The following is a 9,860-nucleotide window of genomic DNA, read 5'->3' as shown; positions in this document are numbered from 1 at the left end:
ATCTATCCTCAAATTACTAAATCTAAGAGTATCTAGAAAGCTAAGATAATTAAACAAATGGTCCATGTCCGAACTTCAATGACATCAAGACATGAATGAGAGAGAGTCCAATCTGAGCTAGGAACAATAGCTCACCCTGAAGTCTGATTATGCTGAAGTGTGGCTAGAGTTGCGGTTGAGTTGAAGACGATGGCACGTTTGCTGCACTCCACAATTGACAAAGAGAAAACATACAAGTAGGGGTCAGTACAAAACACAAGTACTGAGTAGGTATCATCGGCCAACTCAGAATAGAGAGCAATATATATAAAATAATAACATAAAACCAACCAAATACTTAACAGGTGACAACAACAAGTACCATAACCATTGTCCACAACACCAAGCACATATATGAGGACTCAAGCCTCCATACCGTACTCATTTGGGAAACAGGTTCTTTAAACCTGAGTATATTAACATAATTCAAGATAAATTCTCTTTACTATCCTTGTGTCGGAACGTGACACTCCGATCCCCTACTATCCTGGTGTCGGAACGTACACCCGATCCATACTATCATGTGTCGAAATGTGACACCCGTTCCATACTATCCTGGTGTCGAAACATGACACCCGATCCTCTACTATCCTGGTGTCGGAACGTGACACTCTGATCCTCTCCTATCCTGTGTCGGAACGTGACCCTCCGATCCTCTACTATCCTAGTGTCGAAACGTGACACTTCGATCCCCTAATTCTACATGTCGATTTGTGACACACGATCCCCTAATTTCATTCCTTCAGTTCATCAAGCCTTCTTTTATACCAAGGCATCATCATTAACAAAGAGGTTTTAGGTTGTAAGAGTCAACAGCCTCATCGTGCTTATTTTATCACAATTAAATAATCACAACATGCAAACACACAATTAAGTATATAGAAGACTTTACGAAATTACCCAATACATATCAATCGCTATTTAGAGTTTACTATGGAATAACATAAACCATAACCTACCTCCACCGAAGAATTCATGATCACGCAAGCTACTCCTCAAGGTCTTTGTTTTCCTCTTTGTTCTCTCTTCTCTCGCTCGTTTGTCCCTCTCTTCTGTTCTTTCTATTTTTCCTTATTCAAACTCTTTTTCTTTTACCCTAATTACCATATAATTAAGTATAAAAGATGACAAAAGTAACCCACTATTTAATTCAAGGTTATCTCCTTTTACCCCCAAGTAATTGAATTATCAACATTAAGCCACTAACTTTATAATCATAAGCGGAAATTGTCCAAAACACCCCTTAAAACTTTTAACAGAAATCCGACCCAGTTACGCAGCCTGTGACGGTCCGTCGTGCTTGCGAAGGTCCGTCCTGCTGAGTCGTCACAGAGTTCAGAGAATCAATTTTATTTAAGAGATCTGTGACGGCCCGTCATGCCTGCCACGGTCCGTCCTGCCATTCCGCCGCGAAGTTCAGAAAGTTGTTCTCGGTATTTAATTTTCCAGAGTCTAAGTGTTTTGGAACTAGACCCCCTCGATGGTTCGTCATGCCCATGATGGTCCGTCGTGGGATCCGTCGACCCAGACAACTATTACCAGAAATAAACTCTACTGCTCAAAATGACTAAATAGGTCGTTACAATAGATACCAATTTACCCATCGTTCTTTCTCGAACGAGCACAAGAAGAAAAACAAGGACGAGAAAGAGTACTTGAATTTGTGAAAAGGTGTGGGTATCTTTCTTGCATATCGGCCTCCTTCTCCCAAGTGGACTCTTCAACTGGTCGATTTTTCCATTGAACTTTGATGGATGCAATCTCCCTTGATCTCAACTTGCGGACTTCTCTATCTAAAATGGCAACAGGCTCCTCCTCATAAGACAAATTCTCATCAAGAAGAACTGAATCCCAACGAATGATGTAGTTTCCATCCCCATGGTATCTTTTCAGCATAGACACATGAAATACCGGGTGCACTCCTGAGAGTCCCGGGGGCAAGGCTAATTCATAAGCTACCTCCCCCATGCGCTTCAGAACATCAAATGGACCAATGTACCTCGTACTAAGCTTACCTCGCTTAACGAACCGCATCACCCCTTTCATGGGTGAAACCTTCAGCAAAACTTTCTCACCCTCTATAAACTCCAAGTCTCTAACCTTTCGATCTGCATATTCTTTCTGTCTACTTTGAGCCGCTAAAAGCTTTTCCTGAATGTATTTCACTTTATCTAACGATTCCCTCAGAAGGTCAGTACCCCAACGTCTAACCTCAAATGCATCAAACCACCCAATAGGAGACCCACATCTTCTCCCATACAGTGCCTCAAATGGGGCCATATCAATACTTGAGTGATAGCTATTGTTGTATGAGAATTCTGCTAAGGGTATGAAGTTATCCCAATGACCACCAAACTCTATCACACATGCACGAAGCATATCCTCCAAAACCTTAATCGTTCTCTCAGACTGACCATCGGTCTGAGGGTGAAATGCAGTACTAAGATCCAACCTAGTACCTAATTCAGCATGCAATGTTTTCCAAAAGTTAGAAGTAAACTGCATACCTCTATCTGATATGATGGAAAGTGGAACCCCATGCAATCGCACAATTTCTGAGATATAAAGCTTGGCTAACTTCTCTGCATTGTAAGTCACCTTAACCGGAACAAAGTGAGCAGACAATTAATCTATCAACACACTCAAATAGAGTCATACTTACCCATTGTCTTTGGAAGACCAACCACGAAGTCCATTGCAATTCTTTCCCACTTTCATTCAGAAATGGGCGTTCTCCGAAGTGTCCCTCCAGGTCTCTGGTGTTCATACTTTACCTGCTGACAATTTGGGCATTGAGCAACGAAATCAACAATGATCTGCTTCATTCTACTCCACCAAAAATGTTGCTTTAAGTCATGATACATTTTGGTTGCACCAGGATGTATAGAATACCTTGAACTATGAGCCTCTGTAAGAATAGTGTGAATCAAATCATCGACGCTGGGTATACATACCCTTCCCTTAATACTCAAAACACCTTTCTCATCGATTTTTCTTCTTTAGCCACTCCTCGCAATACCTTATCTCGAATCCGGATCAGTTTCTCATCAGTAAACTGCTTTCCCTTAATCTTGTCAAGAAAGGAAGATATTGCTTCCACACAGGCCAAAAATCCTCCCTTCTACAGTACTTCCAGCCTTATAAAGTCATTAGCCAGAGTCTGAACCTCTCTAGCCAATGGGCGTCTAGAAACCTGCAAGTGAGCTAGACTTTCCATGCTTCCTGCCTTTATACTTAAAGCATCTGCCACAACATTAGCTTTTTCCAAATGATACAAGATAGTGATATCATAGTCCTTCAGTAGTTCCATCCACCTCCTCTGTCTCAAATTCAAATCTTTCTGAGTAAAGACATACTGTAAACTGCGATGATCTGTATAGACTGCACACTTAATCCCATATAGATAATGTCTCCATTGGTTTAATGCAAACACTACCGCAGCCAACTCCAAATCGTGGGTCGGATAATTACGTTCATGCACCTTTAATTGCCTCGAAGCATAAGCAATTAAATTCTTCTCTTGCATTAGCACTGCACCCAAACCAGAATAGGATGCATCACAATCAACAATGAAATTCTTACCTTCAATTGGAAGGGTAAGAATTGGTGCAGTTGTCAACAAGGTCTTGAGCTTCTGAAAGCTTTCTTCACACTCGTCTGACCATACAAATGGAACACTTTGCTTAGTCCAATTTGTCAATTGGGAAGCAACAGAGGAAAATCCCTTGACAAATCGACTGTAGTAGATAGCTAAACCAACAAAGCTTCTTTCCTCTGTAACATTAGTAGGTCTTTCCCAACTCTTCACTGCTTCGATCTTAGAAGGATCCACCATCACTCCATCCTTAGAAACCAGATGCCCCAAGAAAGACACTGAATCTAGGCAAAACTCACACTTGGAGAATTTGGCATATAGCTTTTTCTCCCTTAACATTTCCAATACAATTCTCAAGTGCTCCTCATGTTCTTTCCTGCTCTTCGAGTATACCAGTATATCATCAATAAATACAATGACAAAGAGATACAGATAGGACTTAAAAATCCCATTCATCAAGCTCATGAACGCAGCAGGGGCATTCGTAAGCCCAAAACATATTACTAAGAACTCGTAATGCCCATACCGGGTCTGAAAAGCAGTCTTGGGCATATCCATTGCCCGTATTTTCAAATGATGATAACCAGATCTCAAATCGATTTTTGAGAAGGTACAAGCACCTTGTAACTGATCGAACAAATCATCGATGCGAGGAAGAGGATACTTGTTTTTAATAGTAACCTTGTTCAGTTTCCTGTAGTCTATGCACATCCTAAAACTTCCATCCTTCTTCTTCACAAACAAGACAGGAGCACCCCAAGGGGATGCACTTGGTCTAATAATGTCTTTGCATAACAACTCTTGAAGTTGGGCCTTTAACTCTCTTAACTCAGCGGGAGCCATCCTATAAGGGGGTATGGAAATGGGGCGAGTACCCGGCTCCAGATCAATACAGAAATAAATATCTCTATCCGGTGGCATACCAGAATAATGCACGAAACTTAGCCTCATACGTAGTCACTGACATCCTGCCTTGCTCTAGGCTCATGAACTCATCTCTCCTCCTATCCCTTAAAGTCCGGGGTATATACTTCTCCATAAATAAGCTAGAGAATGATGCCCAAGTCATAGGTGGTGCCTGTGCTGGTTGACACTCAACATACGATCGCCACCACATTTTGGCGTTTCCTTGAAACTGATAGGTTACAAACTCAACACTGAATCGTTCCACTATGCCTATCTTATGTAGAAACTCTTGACAATCAACCAAAAAATCATAGGCATTATCAGATTCAGCACCCTTGAAGACTGGAGGTTTCAATTTCAAGAAATTACTGAAAAGTTCGTGCTGATCACTTGTCATTATAGTCCATGTAGTCAATCAATGAAACGTGCCTATTTCCAATGAGGCATCCATGCGGGGAGCCACAGCAGCTGCATATTGTACTCTCGGAACCTAAGGTGGAGGTGCAGAAAACACTGGAGGTGTCTGGCCTTGATCAGAGAACCTGCTAAGATAAAAAAGAACCTGATTAATCATCTCTGGGGTAGGTTGGGGTGGCAATCCCTCATTCTGTACTTGTTCATTCTCCCCTTCCTCACCCTCTCTTACCACTTCCTCAGTTGGTGGAAGAGTCACCGCCCTAGTACTAGCTGGGCCAGGTGCTTGTCCTCTTCCTCTAGAGGATGTCCTCCTTTGACCTCTACCGCGGCCTCATGCCACTGCTCCTCTTCGAGCTACAGCCTCTGTGGCTGGTTCAGACGCATCTTGTCTTGCCAGTGTTGGTGTTGGTGCAGTTGTTGCTCTAGTTCTAACCATCTGCGAAATAGAGTGAAGATGGTCAGATAGAAATTTGTATCACCCAGATACCAATTGGATCAAAGTAATAGCAGGAAAGAATGAGAGAATGGAATTTTCCTAAAGTCCTGTAGCCTCTCAATGAAAAGTAAAGGCGTCCCCCTACCGTTCCTCAAGACTCTACTAGACTCGTTCTTCTGTGATGAGACCAACGAACCTAATTCTTTAATTCTAAGTTTGTCACGACCCAAAATGAGCCGCGAGTGGAACCCACACTTATCCTACTATGTGAGCGAACCAACCAATCTGAACCCCAACATTTCAACCATAATAAAAAGAAAATAATGTAGAAGACTTAAAACTCATTAACGAAATCAATTAATATCTTCTAAAATTTATCAATTACTATACCGAAAATCTGGAAGTCATCACCACAAGAACATCTATCCTCAAATTACTAAATCTAAGAGTATCTAGAAAGCTAAGATAGGTAAACAAATGGTCCATGTCCAAACTTCAAGGATATCAAGACATGAATGAGAGAGTCCAGTCCGAGCTAGGAACAATAGCTCACCCTGAAGTCTGATTATGCTGAAGTGTGGCTAGAGTTGCGGTTGATTTGAAGACGATGGCAAGTTTGCTGCACTCCACAATTAACAAAGAGAAAACATACAAGTAGGGGTCAGTACAAAACACAAGTACTGAATAGGTATCATCAACCAACTCAGAATAGAGAGCTATATATATCAAATAATAACATAAAACCAACCAAATACTTAACAGGTTACAACAGCAAGTACTACAACCATTGTCCACAACACCAAGCACATCTATGAGGACTCAAGCCTCCACACCATACTTATTTGGGATACAGGTTCTTTAAATCTGAGTATATTAACATAATTCAAGATAAATTTTAGAAGTTGATTATTGATTTTGTTAATGAGTTTTAAGTCTTTCTCATTGTTTTTCTAATTATTATGTTTGAAATGTTGGGGTCTAGATTGGTTGGTTAGCTCACATAGGAGGATAAATGTTGGTGCAACTCGCGACCCGTTTTGGGTCATGACAAACTTGGTATCAGAGCATTAGGTTCATTGGTCTCATCACACAAGAACGAGTCTAGTAGATTCTTAAGAACGGTACGGGGACGCCTTACTTTTCTTTGAGAGGCTATAAGACTTTAGGAAAATTCCATTCTTTCTTTCTTTCGTGCTATTACTTGGGTCCAATTGGTATCTAGGTGATACAAATTGGTATCTGACCATCTTCACACTATTTCGCAGATGGTTAGAACTAGAGCAACGACTGCGCCAACACCAACACCGGCAAGACAAGAAGCGTCTGAGCCAGCCACTGGGGCTGTAGCTCGAAAAGGAGTAATGGCAAGAGGCTGTGAAAGAGGTCGTCGTGGGAGGACGTCCTCTAGAGGAAGAGGACAAGCACCTAGCCCATTTGATACTAGGGCGGTGACTCCTCCACTGACTGAGGAACTGGTAAGAGAGGGTGAGGAAGGGGAGAATGAACAAGTACAGAATAAGGGATTGCCACCCCAACCTACCCCAGAGATGATCAATCAGGTTCTTGCTTATCTTAGCAGGTTATCTGATTAGGGCCAGACACATCCACTATTTTCTTCACCAGCACCTCAGGTTCCGGAGGTACAACATGCAGCTACTATGGCTCCCCGCATGGATGCCTCATTGGAAATAGGCATGTTTCCTCGTCTGACTAAAGGGCCTATGATGACAAATGATCAGCATGAACTTTTCAGTAAGTTTTTGAAATTGAAACCTCCAGTCTTCAAGGGTGCTGAATATGAGTATGCCTATGATTTTCTGGTTGACTGTCATGAGCAACTACACAAGATGGGTATAGTAGGACGGTTTTATGTTGAGTTTGTGACTTATCAGTTTCAAGGGAACGCCAAAATGTGGTGGCGGTCACATGTTGAGAGTCAACGAACAGAGGCACCACCTATGACTTGGGAATCATTCTCTAGCTTGTTGATGGAGAAGTATATCCCCCGGACTTTGAGGGATAGAAAAAGAGATGAGTTCTTGACCCTAGAGCAAGGTAGTATGTTGTTTACTACATATGAGGCTAAGTTCCGTGCATTATCCAGGTATGCCACCCAACTTTGTTTTATTCCACAAGAGCGGATTCGCCCGTTTTGTGAAGGGGTTGAGGTCAGAATTGTGGATTTCAGCCTTACAGGTAGAGGCTACGGCAAAATCCTTTCAAGAAGTGGTAGACTTCGTGATAGAGGTGGAAGGAGTGAAGCCAGATGACTTCACCATGAAATCGACATCAAAAAGGTTTCGAAAGGGAGGTGAGTTTAATGGTTCTTACTCTAGAGGATAGGGTGCAGGAGGTTACTCAGTCCGACCAATTCAGTCTTCACTACAGACTGTTGTTGGGGGTCCACCTCAGACCGTCAACACTTCTCTAAGAGACCTATACTTGAATCCAGAAAATGTTATGGATGTGGGTAGACTGGACACATTAAGAGGTATTGTCCAAAACAGAGTTACAGACCTCAAATAGTCAGAGGTAGAGGTGGTCATGGAAGAGGCCGTCATTCTGGAGGGCGTGGTGGCCGAGGTAATGGTGGTCACCAAAACGGCTGGGGTAACGGACAAATGGGAACTACTGCAGCACAACCTGGTAGAGGCGACGGGCAGACAGGTGATAGGGCCCATTGTTATACTTTCCCTGGGAGATCTGAAGCGGAGACATCTGATGTTGTCATCACAGGTAATCTTTTGGTTTGTGATTGCATGGCTTTTGAATTATTTGACCCTGGATCCACATTTTCATATGTATCTTCCTCATTTTCTACTGGTCTTAAATTAAATTGTGAATTGCTTAACATGCCTATTCGTGTTTCTACTCCGGTGGGTGAGTCTGTGATAGTTGAGAAGGTGTATAGGTCTTGTCCTGTGACTTTTATGAAGAGCAATACTTATGTAGACTTGGTTATCTTAGAAATTGTTGACTTTGATGTAATTCTGGTATGACTTGGCTTTCCCCAAATTTTGCAATCTTGGATTGTAATGCTAAAACTGTGATGTTAGCCAAGCCTGGGACAGATCCGTTATTGTGGGAGGGTGACTACACTTCTGATCCGGTTCATATCATCACCTTTTTTCGTGCTAAGAGAATGGTTAGTAAAGGGTGTTTAGCTTTCTTGGCACACCTCAGGGATGACACTACCCAAGTACCTTCAATTGAGTCGGTTTCGGTAGTCCGTGAGTTTCTGGATGTGTTCCCTGCAGATCTTTCTAGTATGCCACCGGATAGGGATATTGACTTCTGCATCGATCTTGAACCAGGTACTCGCCCCATTTCTATACCCCCATATAGAATGGCTCCGCAGAGTTAAGAGAGTTAAAGGCTCAACTTCAAGAATTTTTAGGAAAAGGCTTCATTAGACCAAGTGCATCTCCTTGGGGTGCTCCGGTTTTGTTTGTGAAGAAGAAGGATGGAAGTTTTAGGATGTGCATAGATTACAGACAACTAAATAAGGTAACGGTTAAGAACAAGTATCCTCTTCCTCGCATTGATGATTTGTTCGATCAGTTAAAAGGTGCTTGTACCTTCTCAAAAATCAACTTGAGATCTGGTTATCATCAATTGAAAATACGGGCAGCAGATGTGCCCAAGACTACTTTTCGAACGAGGTATGGGCATTATGAGTTCTTAGTAATGTCTTTTGGGCTTACGAATGCTCCTGCTGCTTTCATGAGCTTGATGAATGGGATTTTTAAGCCATATCTGGATCTCTTTGTGATCGTATTTATTGATGATATATTGGTATACTCAAAGAGCAAGAAGGAACATGAGGAGCACTTGAGAATTGTATTGGAAATGTTAAGGGAGAAAAAGCTTTATGCCAAATTCTCCAAGTGTGAGTTTTGGCTAGATGCAGTGTCCTTCTTGTGGCATGTGGTTTCTAAGGATGGGGTGATGGTGGATCCTTCTAAGATTGAGACAGTGAAGAATTGGGTAAGACCTACTAATGTGTCAGAAATAAGGAGCTTTGTTGGTTTAGCTAGCTATTAATGTCGATTTGTCAAGGGATTCTCTTCCATTGCTTCCCAATTGACGAACTTGACTAAGCAGAATATTCCATTTGTATGGTCGGATGAATGTGAAGAAAGCTTTCAGAAACTCAAGACCTTGCTGACTATTGCACCTATCCTTACCTTGCCAATAGAGGGTAAGAACTTCATTGTTTATTGTGATGCATCCTATTCTGGTTTGGGTGCAGTGCTAATGCAAGAGAAGAACGTAATTGCTTATGCTTCGAGGCAATTAAAGGTGCATGAACGTAATTATCCGACCCACGATTTGGAATTGGCCGCAGTTATGTTTGCATTAAAGCAATGGAGACATTATCTATATGGGGTCAAGTGTGAAGTCTATACAGATCATCGTAGTCTACAGTATGTCTTTACTCAAAAAGATTTGAACTTGAGACAGAGG

The sequence above is a fragment of the Solanum lycopersicum genome, chromosome 3 (assembly GCF_036512215.1).
Source record: "Solanum lycopersicum chromosome 3, SLM_r2.1".
In the NCBI taxonomy this organism is placed as follows: domain Eukaryota; kingdom Viridiplantae; phylum Streptophyta; class Magnoliopsida; order Solanales; family Solanaceae; genus Solanum; species Solanum lycopersicum.
This window is presented reverse-complemented; position numbering follows the sequence as displayed.